The following is a 21,268-nucleotide window of genomic DNA, read 5'->3' as shown; positions in this document are numbered from 1 at the left end:
ACTTCCATGTCTTAAATTCTTCACCCACTACAGGTTGGCTTCCACTTTTACCACTTGATGAAAATTGCTTTTGCCAGGGTTAGCAAGAACCTCAGTGATATTAAATACAATTCTACTTTCACGACTAAGGTGTCCTCTCTACCACTTGTCCTTCCTAGTGATCACTCCTTCCTCCTTGAAATTTTTCACCAATTTCATAGTTCTCCTCCTGGCTTTTTGTTCTTTTTTCTTAGTCTTCTCAGTTGGTTCCATATCCTTTTCCTGACTTCTAAAATATTGAATTTTCCTCAGAGTTCAATTCTGAGCTCTTTTGATTCCTTCAATAATAATCTTTCCAGGGAGTTCATATGCATTCATGGCTTTAAAAAGCATGTTTTTTGCCAACATCTCTCAAATCTCTCTCCAGCACATATATATCTTCTGAGCTCTAGGTTTACTATTGCAGCTACCCATTTCACATTTCTTTCTCATTGTCTCCCTGGCATCTCAAACTTAACATATTCTAAACTGAGCTCCTGAGTTATTCCTCTACCTCCTACTCCAAATCAGATCTTCCTTTATATTCCTTATCTCAATATGCAGTAGCTCTATCCATCCAGTAGCTCATCCTGAGAGACCTGGACATCATTTGTATGTCTCCTTCTCTCTCATCCACCACGTCTATGGATCAGTAAGCCCTGTCAATTCCATGTGCAAAATGTATACCAAATCTATGCACACTGTCACTCCCCAGGATCATAAATTAAGGCTAACCCACCTTTGTCTATCACCTGGACTACTTTAATAGTCTCCTAACTGGTCTAATTTCCTCTCATCATCTCATCCTATAATAAATTCACAATAGGGTAACAAGAATTATCTTTTTTCTTTTCATTACTGGGGATTCATTGAGGGTACCAAGAACCAAGTTATGCTAATTGAAGTTGGCAGGCAAAGGCCCTCTTTTATTGTGCTCTGCCCTCAATGGGTGTGCCACAGAGAATGATCCCCCAAACCCCTCCCTCCTTCCCTCTCTCCGTTCCCCCATTCCTCCATCTTGTATTAGATCATCAATTGTCCTCATATCAAAATTGAGTACATTGGATTCTTGCTTCTTGATTCTTGTGATACTTTACTAAGAACAAAGTGTTCCACCTCCATACAGGTTAATACAAAAGATGTATAATCTCCTTTAGTGGCTGAATAATATTCCATGGCATACATATACCTCAGCTTGTTAAACTATTCATGGATTGGTGGGAATTTAGGTTGTTTTCATATTTTGACAATTGTAAATTAAGCTGTGATAAACAGTCTAGTGCAAATGTCCTTATGATGAGAGGATTTTTTTTCTTCTGGGTAGATGCCCCATAGTGATATTACAGAATCAAATGGGAGGTCAAGTTTGAGTTCTTTGAGGATTCTCCATATCTCTTTCCAAAAGGGTTGTATTAGTTTGCATTCTCACCAGCAGTGTAAGAGTTCTTCAGGTTTGAGATTTTCTGATGTGGGCTATTCTCACTGGGGTTAGGTGATATCTCAGGGTGGTTTTGATTTTCATTTCTCTAATAATTAGGGATGATGAGCAGTTTTTCTTTTCTTTTTTTTTTTTTTCTTTTTTGTAGAGACAGAGTCTCACTTTATGGCCCTCGGTAGAGTGCCATGGCCTCTCACAGCTCACAGAGACCTCCAACTGCTGGGCTTAAGTGATTCCCTTGCCTCAGCCTCCCAAGTAGCTGGGACTACAGGCGCCCGCCACAACGCCCAGCTATTTTTTGGTTGCAGTTTGGCCGGGGCCGGGTTTGAACCCACCACCCTCGGTATATGGGGCCAGCGCCTTACCGACTGAGCCACAGGTACCGCCCTGATGAGCAGTTTTGTTAACCATTTTTCTATCTTCTTTAGAGAAGGTTCTATTCATTTCTCTTGCCGTTGATATAAGGGATTGTTAGCTCTTTTATGTTGATTAATTTGAGTCCTCTGCAGATCCGAGTTATCAAGCTTTTGTCTGATTTATAATATGCAGATACCTTTTCCCATTCTGAAGGTTGTCTATTTGCTTTGGTTGTTGTTTCCTTAGCTGTACAGAAGCTAGTCAGTTTAATTAATTCTCATTTGTTTATTTTTGCTGCTGTTGCAATTGCCATGGAAGTCTTCTTCATAAAGTCTTTTCCCAGGCTGATGACTTCAAGTGTTTCTCCCACACTTTCTCTGAGGATTTTTATTGTTTTGTACCTTAGATTTAGATCTTTTATCCATCTTGAATAGATTTTTGGAAGTGGACAAATGTGTGGGTCCAGTTTCAGTCTCTTACATGTGGTTATCTAGTTTTCACAGCACCATTTACTGAATAAGGATTCTTTTCCCCACTGTATGTCCTTGTTTGGTTTATCAAAGATCAGGTGGCTGTAAGATTCATCTCCTGGTTTTATATTTGGTTCCAAATGTCTGTGTCTTTAATTTTATGCCAATACTATGCTATTTTGATCACTATAGCCTCATAGTACAGCCTAAAGTCTGGTAGGTGGATGCCCCCAGGCTTGTTTTTATTATTAAGTTTTGCCTTAGCTATATGGGATTTTTTCTGGTTACATACAAAATGCAGATTTTTTTTAAATTGTAAAAGTATGATGTTGGTATTCTAATGGGGATGTGATTGAATCTGTACATTGCTTTGGGAAGTATAGTCATTTTAACAATGTTGACTCTTCCCAGCTATGAACTTGGTATGTTCCTCCATTTGTTAATATCTTCCAGTGTTTTTTGTATGCTTTCTTTGAGAATTTTTATTATTTCCTGCCTTAAATTTAAGTCCTTTGTCCATCTTGAATCAATTTTTGTGAGTGGAGAAAGGCGTGGGTCAAATTTTAGTCTTTTACATGTGGCTGTCCAGTTCTCCCAGCACCATTTATTGAATAGAGATTCTTTACCCCATTGAATGTTCTTGTTTGGTTTATCAAAGATCAGGTGGCTGTAAGATTTCAGTTTCATCTCATGGTGTTCTATTCAATTCCAGATGTCTATGTCTCTATTTTTGTGCCAAAACCATGCTGTTTTGATCACTATGGCCTTGTAGTACATCATAAAGTGTGGTAGTAATGCCTCCAGTTTTGTTTTTATTGCTATGAATTGCATTAGCTATAGAGGTTTTTTTCTGGTTCCATACTAAATGAAGAATTATTTTTTTTTTCCAAATCTTGAAAGTGTAATGTATTTTAATAGGGATTGCCTTGAATCTGTAGATTGCTTTGGGAAATATAGACGTTTTAACATTGTTGATTTTTCTCAGCCATGAGCATGGTATGTTTTTCCATTTGTTAACATCTTCTGCTATTTCTTTTCTTACGGTTTTGTAGTTTTCTTTATAGAGGTCCTTTTCCTCTCTTTTGTTAGGTATATTCCTAGGTATTTCATTTTTTTGAAGTTACTGTGAAGGGAATTGTGTCCTTGCTTAGCTTCTCATCTTGGGTGTTATTGGCATATACAAAGGCTACTGATTTGTGGACATTGATTTTATATCCTGAGATGTTACTGGATGTTTTGATCACTTCCAGGAGTCTTGGGGTTGAGTGTTTGGGGTTCTCTGAGTATAAGATCATATCATCAGCAAAGAGGGAGTGTTTCACTTCCTTTGCCCTCATTTGGATGCCCTTTATTACCTTCTCTTGCCTGATTGTATTGACTAGAATGTCCAGTACTATGTTGAATAGTAGTCGTGATAGAGGACATCTTTGTTTTGTTCCAGTTCTGAGAGGAAAAGCTTTCAGTTTTACTCCATTCAGTATAATATTAGCTGTGGAATTATCATAGATGGCTTTATTTCATTTAAGAAATGTGCCACCAATGCCTATATTCCTCCAGAGTACTAATTAGAATAGGATGTTGAATTTTATCGAATTCTTTTCCTTCATCTATCGAGAGGAACATGTGTTCTTTGTTTTTGATTCTGTTGATGTGAATTACATTTATGGACTTGTGTATGTTAAACCAGCCTTGCATTTCTTGGATGAAACATACTTGATCATAATGTATGACTTTTTTAATGAGAAGCTATAATGTATTGGGTAGAATTTTATATTCTATATTCTATTCTATATTCATTAGTGAAATTCATCCGATGTTTTCCTTTTTAGTTGAATCTTTCCTGGTTTTGGTATGAGGGTGATGTTTGCTTCATAGAATGTGTTGGAGAAGATTCCTTCCTTCTGGATGTTTTGGAATAATTTCTTCAGTATGGGATCAAGCTCTTTTTTGACACTTTGATAGAATTCTGGTGTGAAGCCATCCAGTCCAGGGCATTTTTTTGTTGGGAGATTTTTTATAGTATGTTTCATCTCAGTGCTTAAAACTGGTCTGTTCAGGACATTTATTTGTTCCTGGCTAAGACTAGGGAGAGGGTGTGATTCGAAGTATTCATCTATTTCCTCCACATTTTCAAATTTCAGGGCATAAATTTTCTTATAGTATTCAGAGGTAATCATTTGCATCTCTGTAGCATCTGTTGTTATTTCTCCTGTATGATTTCTGATTGAGGTTACTAGAGATTTTACTTTTCTGTTTCTAGTTAGTCTGGCCAAAGGTTTATCTATTTTATGTACTTTTTCAAAAATCAACTTTTTGTTTCATTAACTTTCTGAATAATTTTTTTTGTTTTCAATTTAATTAATCTCTGATTTAATTTTGGCTATTTATTTTCTTATACTGGGTTTAGATTTTTTCTAATTACATAAGATGGTTTGTGAGTGTGCTGATGTACTCATTTTCTGTTTTTTGAAGGTAGACATCTAGTGCAATAAATTTTCCTCTCAGGACTGCTTTTGCTGTTTCCCAGAAGTTTTGGTAACTTGTGTCTTCATTGCTGTTATTTTAGAGGAAACATATTGACAGATTCCTCTTTTATTTCTTCCTGAACCCAACTATTATTCAGCATAAGGTTGTTTAGTTTGTGTGAGGATAAATATTTTTGTTGGAGTTTAGCTTCACCTTTAAACCCTTGTGATTTAAGAAGAGACATGGTATAATTTTTATTCTTCTTATTTTGCTGAGGTTTGATTTGTTTCCTAGGAAATGATCTATTTTGGAATATGTACCATGAACTGACAAGAAAAATGTGTATTCTTTTGCTTTGGGATGGCTTTTTTCTGTATATGTCTATTAACACCAGTTGTTCTAGAGTCATATTTTAGTCCTTTGTATCCTTGTTTGATTTTTGTTTAGTGGATCTGTCCAGTTCTGTTGGGGGGGGTGTTGAAGTCCTCAAATATTAAGGTGTTATGGGATATAATATTGCTCAGACCCATCAAGATCTGTTTCATAAATCAGGGAGCATTTAAGTTAGGTGAATAAATATTTGAAATAGAGTTGTCTTCTTGTTGTATTGTTCCTTTGACCAGTGGGAAATGTACATCTTTGTCTTTCTTTACTACTGTTGCTTTGAATCCACTTGTATCTGAGAATAAGATTGCAATCTCTCCTTTCTTATGATTGCCATTTGTTTGAAACACTGTTTTCCATCCCTTAACCGAGAGTCTTGATTTGTCCATCTGGGCTAGTTGTGTCTCCTGGAGACAGCATAGGAATGGCTTTTTTTTTTTTTTTTCCATTCAGCCAGATTGTGCCTTTTCAGAGGGGATTTCAATCCATTGACATTTATTCAGAGTATCAATAAGTGTGGTGGAATTCTATTAATCTTACTATAAGATAGTTCGTTGTGTAGTTTTATCCTTTCTTTCATTGTGGAAGCTAAGCTTTGGGCTTGGCTTCTAGGTGTTTGCTTTGGTGGTGGTCCATTGTGATGTTCAGTATTGAGAATAGGTCTAAATATTTCCTGTAGAGCCAGTCTTGTTGTGGTGAATTTCCTCAGTGCTTGTATATCTGTGAAATATTTGATTTCTTCATCAATTTTGAGGCTATGTTTATCAGGATTCAAGATTCTGGGCTGAAAATTATGTTGTTTAAGGATGTTGAATGTGGCTGACCATGCTCTTCTGGCTTGGAAAATTTCAGTTGAAAAGTCTGCTGTCATCCTAATAACTCTGCTCCTGTAGGTCAATTGGCACTTACTCCTAGCTTCTTGTAGCATTTTCTCCTTCATCTTGACTCTGGACAGGTTCAAGAAAATGTGTCTTAGAGATGCTCTGTTATGGGGTTCAACATCCATCTGAAAGGAGTCTGCCAGTATCTTTAGTGATACTTGGGAAGTTTTCATTTATGATCGTCTGTAGTAGGACTTCTATGCCGTTGGGGCAATCTTCTTTGCCTTCAGGGATTCCTATTATTAATATGTTTGAATGCTTCATGGTGTCTTATAGTTTTCTAAATACCTGATGTGCTCTCTCTTTCTCTCTTCTTTTCTGTCTCTGTAACTACCTTTCTTAACTCAAAGACTTTATTCTCTAACTCTGGTGTTCTTTCTTCTCTGTGGTCCAATCTATGTTTGATACTCTCTACTGCTTCTTTACATTTCCTTAGGCTCATCCATGTCTTTTCTATATTCTATATATCTCTTGTATGACTTTTGTTTCTCTTTCTATTTTCTCATCCATTCCCTTTATTTTCTTAATCATCCATATTTCAAACTCCTTTTTGTCAGATTCATTAATTCTTTAAAGGACAAGTCTTCTGTAAATGCTGCTTTGTGGTCCCTTGGAGGAGTTGATCTATTTTTTTTTTTTTATGGTGCCTGAATTTTTCTGTTTATTCCTCCTCAAGTGCCCTTTCTTCTTGGTCACTTTCTTGTGAAACTTTTTTCTTCTCAGTTCCACTTTTGCTTCAAATTATGTTGTCTCAGAGTTTATGTTGAGGAGACCTCTTGATGTGAAGACAAAATGAGGAGAAAGGTATGGAGCAGGCAGGGAGAAAAAGGGGGAAAAGAGAAAAAGAGTTAAAAAGTATGAAAGAATAAAACAAAAGCAAAAGAAAGAAAAAAAAGAGGGAAGGAGAAATAACAAAAAAATTGGAGAACAGGAGAGAAGGAGGTCAGGACGAGAGGATGAGATTGACAGAAGAAATGGTATTGATCAGGACAATACTAAGGCTATGCTTGTAACTCATGAGTTTAGAGGGGGATGGACTGGAAGGTTTCCTTGAAATCAGGTGGTTCTTACCAGGCTAAGTGGAGACAGACTCTTCATCTGCCAAAAGCATGAAGGGAAGGAAAAGAGCAAAAACAAAAAACACTAAGGAAAATTTAAGTCAGAATGAAAACAAAATAGAAAAATTTTGCAGTGTGGTTTTTCCTGTACTGTCTTTCTAGGGCCAGAGGTAGAAAGGTCTCTTAGCCCCCTTGAGCCAGAGCACTGCTGTGGCCTACCTGCCAGAACACAGCTGTTTCCCCCAGCTCTCAGCAAAAGAAAAAAAAAATATTATTAAGATAAGAATAGGTAAAAGAAATTAAAAAATACCATTGTACCTAATAGAGGAGAGAAAGGGAAGTGGAGTAAATAAAGAAAGGAGAAAGACAAGAAAAATGGAGGCGATAATTTAGCTGTTGCAGAGCTCACTTTTGTGGGAGAGAAGAGAAAGGTAGAAGAGTCTCTGTCCAAAGAGAGAATATACTGGAGTGAAATATATAGAGAGAAATGAGGCTAAAACACTGTAACTAAGAAATACAGGAGCCCTTGCTCTTGATGAAAGTAAAAATAGAAGTCAAGAAAATAAACAACCATACAAATAAACAAAACAAAACACATCAATGCAAAATATTGAAAATTTCTAAATAACAAAAATAAGCAATCTCAGTAACAAATAAATGAAAGAACAAAAATGAAATAAAATAAAATAAAAATGGAAAAATAAAATACTAACAAGAAAAAAGAAAAAAACAAAATAAAAATCTAATTATATATATATATATATATATATACATACATATACACATAAAAGTGTATCTATCTATCTATCTATTTATCTATACATGGTGTGAGAGTCTGTCTTTAGTAGCAATATATTTGTGTTGCAGTATATTGCTAAAACATCAGGCAGTGCTGTAGTTTTAAGGGACAGACAACACAGCTGATAACCTCTCTCTAAAACCCAGGCATAAACCAGATACCCAACTTAATTGTCCACAGTGATTGCCTGATTATTTCCTCAGAATTCACATTCCACCATGTTGGGAATCTCTCTCCTGAATCCTTCCGAGGCAGGTGTCACAAACAGTTCTCATGGGGTGCTAGAGTCCAGGAGCCTCTCATGACTAGATAATTGATCCTAGCAGGCAGAACTAAAATGGCTGTGTTCCTTTAGGGGGCCTGGTCTCACAACCTTCTTACAACCTTGCCATAATGGCTGGCCTCTGGCTGCCAGGACCTTCCCAGAATAGCTCTCTACTGCTGCCAAACCAGTGGCAAATCCACTCCATCCAGCCCTCAAATCTGGCTGTTATATACTGTTTAGGTTTGTTCAATCTTCCAGGCAATCCGCCCAACGCACTTCCCCTGAAAACCCAATGCTACAAAAAGGCTTTCTCACGTTCAGTACCTCCACAGCTTCCTGTGGCAGCTGCCACGCAGGGTTCCTGCTGGCAGCCCGTGCAAGATTTGCCTAGCATGTTAGAGCTCTACCCTGATGCTCCAGTTCATGTACAGCTACCAGCAACACACTACAAGCCATAGCTCCAGGCAAAATCTCTTCTCCAAATGGCCCCAACTAACTCTCATTTCTCAGTTGTTCTAGGAGGGCTCAGCCTGACAGTCGTCCTGATTTGCCATCTTGCTCAGCCCTTAGTCTCAGATTTAATTTTGGTTATTTCTTTTCTTTTGCTGGGTTTAGGATTAGATTGTTCTTCTTTTTCTAATTCCATAAGATGGTTTGTGAGATTGTTGATATGCACTCTTTCAGTTTTTTGAATGTAGGCATCTAATGTGATAATTTTTCCTCTCAGGACTGCTTTTGTTGTATCCCATGGGTTTGGGTAATTTGTGTCTTCAATGTTGCTATGTTTGAGGAATTAACTATTTCCTCTTTTATCTCTTCCTGAACCAAATTATCATATTCAGCATAAGGTTGTTTAATTTCCATGCTTTTGTATAGGGTTGAATGTTTTTGTTGGAGTTTAGTTCCACCTTTACTGCCTTGTGGGCTGAGAAGATACAATGTATAATCTCTATCCTTTAATTTTGTGGAGATTTGATTTTTATACTAGGATGTGTTTTATTTTGGAGTATGGGCTATGGGCTGATGAGAAAAATGTATGTTCTTTTGCTTTGGGATGGTATGTTCTGTAATGTCTATCAGTCCCTTTTCTTTTAGGTTTGCATTTATGTCCTTTTTACCTTTGTTTAGTTTCTGTTGAGCAGATCTGTCCAGTTCTATCAGAAGGATGTTAAAATCCCTGGCTATTATGGTATCGTAGACTAACATATTGCTCAGACCTCTCAAGGTCTATTTAATAAGGGAACATTTAAGTTAGGTGCATAAATATTTATAATCGAAATATCTTCATGTTATGTAGTTCCTTTGACCAGTATGATGTGTCCATCTTTGTCATTCTGACCTTTAGTTACTTTGAATCCACTTGAGTCTGAGAATAAGATTGCAACCCTTCCTTTCTTCTGATTCCCATTGGCTTGAAATACTGTTTTCCATCCCTAAAACCTGAGTCTTAATTTGTCCTTCAAGGGTAGGTGCATCTCTTGGAGACAGCATATGGATGGCTTGTGTTCTTTTTCATCTAATCAGCCAGCCTATGCCTCTTCAGTGGGGAATTAAATCCATTGAGATTAACTGAGATAATTGATAAGTGTCATAGAATTTTATTCATCTTGTTTGACAAAAATCTCTTGTATAGTTTTATCCTTTGCATCATCATGGAAGCTAAGTTTTGGCCTTTAACTGCTTGTTGTTTACTTTGGTGTTGATCCATTGTGGTGCTCAGTTTTTTGACTAGATCTAAGTATTTCCTATACAGTTGGTCTTATTGTGATGAATTTCCTCAGTGTTTTTATATCTGCATATATGTTTTGATTTCCCCATTTTATTTTTTTTTTAGAGACAAAGTTTTATTTTGTCACCCTCGGTAGAGTGCTGTGACGTCGTAGCTCACAGCAACCTCCAGGTCTTGGGCTTAAGCGATTCTCTTGCCTCAGCCTCCCTAGTAGCTGGGACTACAGGTGCCTGCCACAACACACAGCTATTTTTTTGTTGCAGTTTGGCCGGGTCCAGGTTTGAACCCACCACCCTCTATATATGGAGCTGGTGCCCTACTCACTGAGCCACAGGCTCTGCCTCTCCATCAGTTGAAACTTAGTTTAGGAGGATACATAATTCTAGGCTGAAAATTGTCTTGTTTAAGAGTGTTGAAGGTGAATGACCATGCTCTTCTGGCTTGGGAAGTTTCATTTAAGAAGTCTGCTCTTATCCTAATGTCTCTGCCTTTGTAGGTCAGTTGGTGCTTACTCCAGGTTGCTTGCAAAATTTTGTCCTTTATCTTGACATTGTACAGGTTCAATAAAATGGGTCTTGGAGATGTGCTGTTAGAGCTGAGATGACCTGGGGTTCTATATCTATCTGAAAGGAGTGTGTCAGGGTCTTTAGCAAAACTTGGGAAGTTTTTAGTTATGATCATTTCCAGTAGGGCTTCCATATCTTTGGAACAATCTTCTTCCCTTCAGCAATTCCTATTATTCATATGTTTAATGTTTCATGGAGTCTTGTAGTTCTCTAAGTCCCTGTTCTTATTTCTCTTTCCTTTTTTCTGCCTTGGTAACTATATGGGTTAACTCAAAATTTATCCTCTAGCTCTGATGTTCTTTATTCTCCATGGTCGAATCTATTTTTGATACTTTCTACTGCATCCTTACATTCCCTGATTGTCTCCTTCATTTCCTCAAGCTCCATCATGTCCTTTCTATATTCTGTGTATCTCTTGTTCGACTTTTGGTTCTGTCTTTTCATTTTCTCCTCCATTCCCTATATTTTCTTTTTTTCCCCTATATTTTCTTAATCATCCATATTTTACATTCCCTTTATATAAAGTCCATTAATTCTTTATGGGAGGATTCTTCTGTAAAAGTTGTCTAATGGTCTCTTGGAGGAGTTGCTCTATTTTGGTTTTTCGTGATGCCTGATTTTTTCTTGTTGTTTCCTCTTCATGTGTTCTTTCTTCTTGTTTACCTCCTTGTGCTCCTTTTCCATTCTCAGTTCCTCCTTTGCTTCAAATTACATTGTCTCAGAGTTTAGGTAGTGAAGAGACCTTTTGGCATGAGGTCAGAGGGAGGAGAATGGTAAAGAGTAAGCAGGCAGAAACAGGAGGAATGGAAATAAAGTGGAAAAAACAAGGAAAGAGTAAGAGAAAGGAAAAATAAAGAAAAAATGGAGGGGGTAATAACAGAAGAAAAATAAGAAAATTGAAGACTAGGAGAGAAGGAGGACAGGAAGGGAGGATATGAGTGACAGAAATGGTACTGATCAGTATGGTGCTAAGGCAACACCTGCAGCTCATGAATTTTGAGGAGCTGGGCTGGGTGGGTTTCTCAAAATCAGGCAGTCCTTACCAAACTGAGCAAAGCTAGACTCTTCCTCTGCCAAAAATAGGAAGAGACGAAAAAGAGCAAAAACAAAAAACAAGAAGGAAAATTGAGTAAGGATAAAAAAAAAACACAGAAAAGTTCTGCTGCGTGATCTAGCTAATACTTTCTTCCTAGTGTCAATGGTGGAAAGGCCTCTTGGCCTCCATGAGCCAGAATATTGCTGCAGCCTACATGCAAGACCACAGTATTGCCACGTCAGCACTCAGGAAACAAAGGGGGAGGAAAGTAATAATAAAATAAGACTAGATTAAGGAAATTTAAAATAGTGTTAAATCAAATAAAGGACAGGGATGGAAGTGGAATCAAGAAAGAAAGAAGAGAGGGGTAGGAGCAAGATGGCAGCCAAATAACAGCTTCCTTGCAACTGGGCACGGTGAGTCTGGGGAGACAAGACTCCAGGCATCTTTGGCTGGTGGGATCTGCCCAGAAACAACTTTTGGGGACACAGGGAGTCAGCGTGAGACTTCTGGACCTCTTGAGGACAACAGTAGTGGAGAACTGGCAAGTGTTTGCAGATACTCGTTTGGTCTAATCCCGCCGGCAGCTGTAAGTACAGCAGCAGTGAGATTGCAAACTGGAAAGGCCTTACCTGTGAACTGTTTTGTTTTGTTTGGACTTGGCACTCACTTGAACTAACATAGGAGAGCTTGGGCAAGAGTGCAGGGGACTTTAAGTGTTGTCTAGGCCCCCATACTGAGCCACTGAGCTGGATGGAGCTAGTAGTGTTCTGCTGTAGGTGCGTGGAGTCATTGTGGGAGAACTGCCCCAGCAAGCTCTGCCCTCAGGGTTGCAGAGCAAGGATCAAGAGGGAGAGAGTAGTCTAGTGACTTAGCAGCCTAAAGGCAGAAACTGAAACACCTTACAGCCTTAGCCCCCAGGGGCATAGACTGAGACCGGTTTTGGCACACTGGGTAAGTGGACAGCCACTTCAGGAGTGATCCCAGTGACAATTGCTTTCCTTGGATAGAGTCTGCTTAGCCAAAGTTAGCATTTTAAAGTGCCTTTTAAGCAGGCTGAGGAGAGATTTAGGTTCTCCACCCTGCAGGGTTTGAGAAATCAGCAGTGGCCTCCCCTCTCCATCTTGTACAGCTGTACTATTATTTTATTAACATCTCATAACCCAGAAAATCACCTGTTGCCCAGACAATATCCAGCAAGATATATATATAAAACTCTGTTTTTTTATTTCAACATTTTTCTATAGATTTTTCTTTTTTCCCCTTTTTTCCTTCATTTTTCCAGTTTAAATGCAAATTTCAAATGTTGCCTTTTTCAACAATTAGAACTTCATTTTTGCTAGTGTTTCTACCCCTATTATTTGGTTTTCCCCCAATTTTATCCCATAAAGTTTTATGTTTGCTTGTTTTGGTTTGATTTATAGCATTTTTGCCTTCCTCTCTACTTGGCAGAGGTGAAGTACTGTGTCTGAACAGGCTAGCAAGGAGCTCCTGATCTTAAAGGAACCACCCAACCCAGAACACCCAGAGGTTGGGGGGTTTTTAAGGTTGGGTCAAAGTACCCTACTGTACACCTATATTGCTCCTGTCTCCCTCTTTCTGTGCTTCTCTTCTTTTTGTCAATATTCTATTTTACCCAACTCCTCTCCTTTCTCTTTTTTCTTTTGTAATTTATTTTTTTTCCTTCTTGCTCTTCAGTCTTCTCATACTTCTGGTCCTGTACAAAAAGGACTCATCAAAACCCTAGTCCACAGGCACAGCAAATTAAAGAGCAAGAGGAAGTGAAAGGAAAATTAGGGCAAGGAAACAGATGAAAGAAATCACTCATGAGGAAGAATCAGCAGAAAACTCCTGGCAACATGAAGAACCAGTCCAGAGCAACCCCTCCAAGGGACCATGAGGTAGCTACTGCAGATGATTCCACCTACAAAGAAACACTAGAAATGACAGAAAGGGACTTTAGAATGAATACCCATGATGAAAAAAATGAAGGAAATGATGGAAACAATGAAGGAAACTGCTAACAAAGTGGAAAATAACCAAAAGGAAATCCAAAAACAGAATCAAATAAGAGATGAACGATGTGAAGAATATAGAAAGGATATAGCAGAGCTGAAGGAACTGAAGCAGTCAATTAGGGAACTTAAAGATGCAATAGAAAGTATCAGCAACAGGTTAGACCATGCAGAAGAAATAATTTCGGAGGTAGAGGACAAAGTTCTTGAGATAACTCAGATAGTTAAAGAGGCAGAAAAGAAGAGAGAAAAAGCAGAACAGTCACTGACAGAATTATGGGACTTTATGAAGCGTTCAAACATATGAGTTATAGGAATTTCAGAAGGGGAAGAAGAATGCCCCAGAGGAATGGAAGCCATACTAGAGAATATGATGAATGAAAATTTCCCCAATACCACCAAATATTCTGACACACTCCTTTCAGAGGGATATCGGACACCAGGTTGCCTCAACTCTAACCAAGCTTCTCCAAGACACATTGTGATGAAACTGTCCAAAGGCAAGACAAAAGATTCTTCAAGCTTCCAGGAGTAAGTTCCAGTTGACCTATAGGGGCAAATCCATCAGTGTGACTGCAGACTTTTCTAATGAAACTTTCAATGCAAAAAGACAATTTTCATTTACCTTTAATCTACTTAAACAGTACAATTTCCAGCCTAGAATTCTATATCCTGCTAAGCTAAGTTTTTTTTTTTTTTTTTGTAGAGACAGAGTCTCATTGTACTGCCCTCGTTAGAGTGCCGTGGCGTCACACGGCTCACAGCAACCTCTAACTCTTGGGCTTATGCAATTCTCTTGCCTCAGCCTCCCGAGCAGCAGGGACTACAGGCGCCTGCCACAACACCCGGCTATTTTTTGTTGCAGTTTGGCCGGGGCTGGGTTTGAACCCACCACCCTTGGCATATGGGGCCAGCGCCCTACTCACTGAGCCACAGGCACCGCCCTAAGCTAAGTTTTAAAACTGATGGATAAATCAAATTATTTACTGATACACAAACATTGAGGAAATTTGCCACAACAAGACCAGCTCCACAGGAAATACTTCAACCTGTTCTACATACTGACCATTACAATGGATCAACAGCAAAGTATGAACTCAGAAATTAAATGAGAGAATCCAACATTCACAATGATGCAAAAGACAAAATTAAGCAATAGACTCTCACAAAATAAGATGAATAGAACAATACCACACTTATCAATTATCTCAATAAATGTTAATGATTTGAATTCCACATTGAAAAGGCATAGATTGGCTGATTGGATCAAAAAACACAAACCATCCATTTGCTGCCTACAGGAAACACACCTAGATTAAAAGACAAATTAAAACTCCAAGTTAAGGGTTGGAAGACTATTTTTCAGGCAAATGGAATTCAGAAGAAAAGAAAAGTTGCAAGCTTGTTCAGATACATGTGAATTTAAAGCAACTAAAGTCAAAAAAGACAAAGATGGTCACTTTATATCAGTCAAGGTAAAAATACAACAAGAAGACATTTCAATTCTAAATATTTATGCACCCAATTTAAATGCTCCCAGATTCTTGAAACAGACCTTACTCAGTCTGAGCAATATGATATCCTATAATACCATAATAATAGGGGACTTAAATACTCTTCTTACAAAACTGGATGGATCTTCTAAACAGAAATTAAAGGAAGATATAAGGGACTTAATCGAGACCCTAGAAAAACTGTGCTTGATAGATGAATACAGAACACTCCATCCCAAAGATAAAGAATATACATTCTTCTGATCACCCCATGGAACAGTTTCCAAAATTGATCATATCCTAGCACACAAAACAAAACTCAACAGAATCAAAACAATTGAAATTTTACCTTGTATCTCCTCAGACCATAAGGCACTAAAGGTGGAACTCAACTCCAACAAAAAAGTTAAACCCCACACAAAGGTACAGAAATTAAATAACCTTCTGTTGAATGACAGTGCAGGAAGAAATCAAACAGGAAATCATTAGCCTCCTTGAGCATAACAACAATGAAGACACAAGGTACCAAAACCTGTGGGATACTGTAAAAGCAGTTTTGATAGGATAATTTATTGCTTTAGATGTCTACATTAGAAAAACAGAAAGAGAGTACATCAAGAAACTCACAAGCCATCTTATGGAATTGGAAAAAGAAGAACAATCTAAGCCTAAACCCAGAAGAAGAAAATAAATATCCAAAGCTAAATCAGATATCAATGAAATTGAAAAGAAAATGATCATTCAGAAAATTAATGAAACAAGGAGTTGATTGTTTGAACAAAATAAATAAAATAGATAAAACTTTGGCCAGAGTAACTAGAAATAGAAAAGTAAAATCTCTATCAGAAATGACAAAGGGGAAATAAAACTGATGCCACAGAGAGACAAGAGATCATCTCTGAATGCTACCAGAAACTCTACGCGCAGAAATTTGACAATGTAAAGGAAATGGATCAATATTTGGAATCACACCCTCTCCCTAGACTTAGCCAGGAAAAAATAGAGCTCCTGAAAAGACCAATTTCACACACTGAGATTAAAGAAACAATAAAAAATCTCCCAACAACAAAATGCCCTGGTCCAGATGGCTTCACACCAGAATTCTATCAAACCTTCAAGGATTAGCTTACTCCCGTACTGTAGAAATTATTCCACAGAATTGCGGAGGAAGGAATCTTCCCCAACACGTTCTACAAAGCAAACATCACTGTGATACCAAAACCAGGAAAAGAACCAAATAAAAAGGAGAATTTCAGACCAATTTCACTCATGAATATTGATGTAAAAATTCTCAATAAAATCCTACCCAATAAATTACAGCTTATCATCAAAAAAGTCATACGTCATGATCAAGCCAAGTTTCATCCCAGGGATGCAAGGCTGGTTTAACATATGCAAGTCCATAAACATTATCCACCACATTAATAGAAACAAAAACAAAGACCATATGATCCTCTCTATAGATGCAGAAAAAGCATTCGATAAAATCTAGCATCCTTTTCTAGTTAGAACACTGAAGAGTGCTAGCATAAGTGGCACATTTCTGAAACTGATCATAGCCATCTATGACAAACCCACAGATAATATTTAATAAATGGAGTAAAACAGAAAGTGTTTCCTCTTAGAACTGGAACCAGACAAGGTTGTCCTCTGTCACCTTTACTATTCAACATAGTGCTAGAAGTTCTAGCCAATACAACTAGGCAAGACAAGGAAATAGAGGGCATTCAAATGGGAGCAGAGGAGGTCAAATTCTCCCTCTTTGCTGGTGATATGATCTTATACTTAGAGAACCCCAAAGACTCAACCACAAGACTCCTAGAAGTCATCAAAAAATACAGTAATGTCTCATGATATAAAATCAATGTCCACAAGTCAGTAGCCTTTGTATACACCAATAACAGTCAAGATGAGAGGCTAATTAAGGACACAACTCCCTTCACCATAGTCTCAAAGAAAATGAAATACCTAGGAATATACCTAACAAAGGAGGTGAAGGACCTCTATAAAGAAAATTATGAAATCCTAAGAAAGGAAATAGCACAGGATATTAACAAATGGAGTACATACCATGCTCATTACTGGGAAGAATAAACATTGTTAAAATGTCTATACTTCCCAAAGCAATCTACCTATTCAATGCCATTCCCATTAAAATACCAACATTGTGCCTTCAAGATTTGGAAGAAATGGTTCTGCGTTTTGTATGGAGCCAGAAAAAACTTCGTATAGCTAAGGCAGTTTTTAGTAATGAAAATAAAGCCAGGGGCATCACCATACCAGATTTTAGGTTGTACTACAAAGCCATAGTGGTCAAAACAGCATGGTACTGGCACAAAAGCAGAGACATAGACATTTGGAATTGAATAGAAAACCACTAAATTAAACTAACATCTTACAACCACCTCATTTTAGATAAACCAAATAAGAACATACACTGGGGAGAAGTCTCCCTATTCAATAAATTGTGCTGGGAGAAGTGGATATCCACATGTGAAAGACTGAAACTGGATGCACACCTTTCTCCACTCACAAAAATTGATTCAAGATGGATAAAGGACTTAAATTTAAGGCATGAAATAATAAAAATCCTCAAAGAAAGCATAGGAAAAACACTGGAAGATATTGGCCTGGGGAAAGACTTCATGAAGAAGACTGCCATGGCAATTGAAACAACAAAAAAAATAAACAAATGGGATTTCATTAAACTGAAAAGCTTCTGTACAGCTAAGGAGACAACAACCAAAGAAAATAGACAACTTACACAATGGGAAAGGATATTTGCATATTTTGAATCAGAGAAAAGCTTGATAACTAGGATCTATACAGAACTCAAGTTAATCCACATGAAAAAAGCCAACAATCACATATATCAATGGGCAAGAGACATGAATAGAATTTTCTCTTAAGAAGACAGACAAATGGCTAACAAACATATGAAAAAATGCTCATCATCCCTAATTATTTGAGAAATGCAAATCAAAACCACCTGGAAATATCATCTAACCCCAGCTAGAATGGCCCACATCACTAAATCTCAAAACTGCAGATGCTGGCGTGGATGTGGAGAGAAGGGAACACTTTTACACTGCTGGTGGGACTGCAAACTAGTACAACCTTTCTGGAAGGAAGTATGGAGAACCATCAAAGAACTCAGGTAGACCTCCCATTTGATCCTGCAATCCTATTACTGGGCATCTACCCAGAAGTAAAAAAATACTTTTATCATAAGGACACTTGTACTAGACTGTTGATTGCAGCTCTATTTACAATCGCCAAAATGTGGAAACAGCCTAAATGCCCACCAACCCAGGAATGGATTAACAAGCTATGGCATATGTACACTATGGAATACTATTCAGCCATTAAAGAACGGAGACTTTACATCCTTTGTGTTAACCTGGATGTAAGTGGAACACATTATTGTTAGTAAAGCATCACAAGAATGGAGAAGCATGAATCCTGTGTATTCAATTTTGATATGAGGACAGTTAATGACAATTAAGGACATGATGGGGGTGGAGGAAAGGGAGAGCACAGAGACAAACCAAGAGGGAGGGGTGGGGAATGGAAGAGCAGAGAGAGGGAAGGAGTGAGGACGTGGGGTCTCAGTGTGTGCCACACCTTTTGGGGGCAAGACATGATTGTAAGAGGGTCTTTACCTAACAAATGTAATCAGTGTAACCTGGTTTCTTGTACCCTTAATTAATCCACAATAATAAATAAAAAAAAGAAAGAACGAAGAATGATAAACAAAAAAGGGGGGAATATCTCAGCTGATGCAGAAGTGATTTATGTGGGAGATGAGAAAAGTAGAAGAGTCTCTATATAAAGAGAGAATGCAGAGGCGTGAAATAGGGTGAGAGAATAAATGAGGATAAAATTCTGTCATCAAAAAGTACAGGAGCCCTTGCTCTTGTTGAATGTAAAAATGGAAGTTAGGATAAGAACCAAGCAAACAACTTAGCAAAAAACAAAACACATCCAAACAAAATTTAAAAAGCTCAAATAACCTGCTGTAAGTAACCTCAGCAACAAACACAGGGACGAAAAAAAGAAAAAATAGTAACTGGAACAAGGAAAATTAAAAAAGATAAAAACAATAAAGTAAAATAAATAAATAATACATATATACACACATACACATATATATATACTGGAGGGATCCTACTTTAGCAGGAATATATTTATGTTGCAATATACTGTCTGGACACCAGGCGGCACTGTGACAGACAACCCAGCTGTTAACCTCTCTTTAGTTCTCAGGCTTAGACCTGTTTTCCAATTTAGTTGTTTTCAGTGATCATCTGATTATTTGCTCTGCATTCAGACCCCACCAGTTTTGGGATCTTATAGCTTTCCAGAATTCTTCAGAGGAAGTTGTCACAGTTTCCCTTAACAACAGTTCCCATGGAGTGCAAGAGCCCCTGAGCCTGTTACCAGTGGAGGTCTGCTCTCAGCCGGCAGAATTAATAGGGCTGTGCCTTAGACCCCCGTTAAGTGGCCTGCCCTCACAACCTTCTGGTGACCTTTGTACAATGGCTTTCCCCTGACTGCTGGGACCTTCCCAGTCCTGCCCCTGCCAAACCGAGGCAAAACCACTCCAATCTGGCCACCAGACACCGTTTGTGTGTGCTTACTCCTGCAAGCTTTGCACTCAACATGTGAGTTCCTCCAAGAACCAAAAACTGTGACAGGCTTCTTCCCAGACCTCCGTGGGGGAGCTGGCCACCTCAGCTGGCTCTCAAAAACTTGCTTAGTGTGTCAGTTCTCCACAGCTCTGACTTGCACACTGAATCCAGCATTTCACCACCTCACTGTACATCCTGAGCCACAACTCCATGCAAATTCTCCATGTCAAGTATGACATGGAGACCCCACCCTCTCCCCCTCACTAGTCACCCGGAGAGCTCAATTAAATGATCCTTCCCATCTTCCATCATACTGTGCTCCCAAGAACGATCTTTTTTTTTTTTTTAAATTTTTATCAAATATGTCCATTATTCTTTTTTTTTTTTTTATTGTTGGGGATTCATTGAGGGTACAATAAGCCAGTTACACTGATTGCAATTGTTAGGTAAAGTCCCTCTTGCAATCATGTCTTGCCCCCATAAAGTGTGACACACACTAAGGCCCCACCACCCTCCCTCCATCCCTCTTTCTGCTTCCCCCCCATAACCTTAATTGTCATTAATTGTCCTCATATCAAGATTGAGTACATAGGATTCATGCTTCTCCATTCTTGTGATGCTTTACTAAGAATAATGTCTTCCACTTCCATCCAGGTTAATACGAAGGATGTAAAGTCTCCATTTTTTTTAATGGTTGAATAGTATTCCATGGTATACATATACCACAGCTTGTTAATCCATTCCTGGGTTGGTGGGCATTTAGGCTGTTTCCACATTTTGGCGATTGTAAATTGAGCTGCAATAAACAGTCTAGTACAAGTGTCCTTATGATAAAAGGATTTCTTTCCTTCTGGGTAGATGCCCAGTAATGGGATTGCAGGATCGAATGGGAGGTCTAGCTTAAGTGCTTTGAGGTTTCTCCATACTTCCTTCCAGAAAGGTTGTACTAGTTTGCAGTCCCACCAGCAGTGTAAAAGTGTTCCCTTCTCTCCACATCCACGCCAGCATCTGCAGTTTTGAGATTTTGTGATGTGGGCCATTCTCACTGGGGTTAGATGATATCTCAGGGATGTTTTGATTTGCATTTCTCTAATATATAGAGATGATGAACATTTTTTCATGTGTTTGTTAGCCATTCGTCTGTCGTCTTTAGAGAAAGTTCTATTCATGTCTCTTGCCCATTGATATACGGGATTGTTGGCTTTTTTCATGTGGATTAATTTGAGTTCTCTATAGATCCTAGTTATCAAGCTTTTGTCTGATTGAAAATATGCAAATATCCTTTCCCATTGTGTGGGTTGTCTCTTTGCTTTGGTTATTGTCTCCTTAGCTGTACAGAAGCTTTTCAGTTTAATGAAGTCCCATTTGTTTACTTTTGTTGTTGTCGCAATTGCCATGGCAGTCTTCTTCATGAAGTCTTCCCCCAGGCCAATATCTTCCAGTGCTTTTCCTATGCTTTCTTTGAGGATTTTAATTGTTTCATGCCTTAAATTTAAGTCCTTTATCCATCTTGAGTCAATTTTTGTGAGTGGGGAAAGGTGTGGGTCCAGTTTCAGTCTTTTACATGTAGACATCCAGTTCTCCCAACACCATTTATAGAATAGGGAGTCTTTCCCCCAAGGTAAGTTCTTGTTTGGTTTATCGAAGATTAGGTGGTTGTAA

Source organism: Nycticebus coucang, chromosome X (assembly GCF_027406575.1).
Source record: "Nycticebus coucang isolate mNycCou1 chromosome X, mNycCou1.pri, whole genome shotgun sequence".
NCBI classification, from domain to species: domain Eukaryota; kingdom Metazoa; phylum Chordata; class Mammalia; order Primates; family Lorisidae; genus Nycticebus; species Nycticebus coucang.
Note: the sequence above shows the minus strand (reverse complement) of the source record.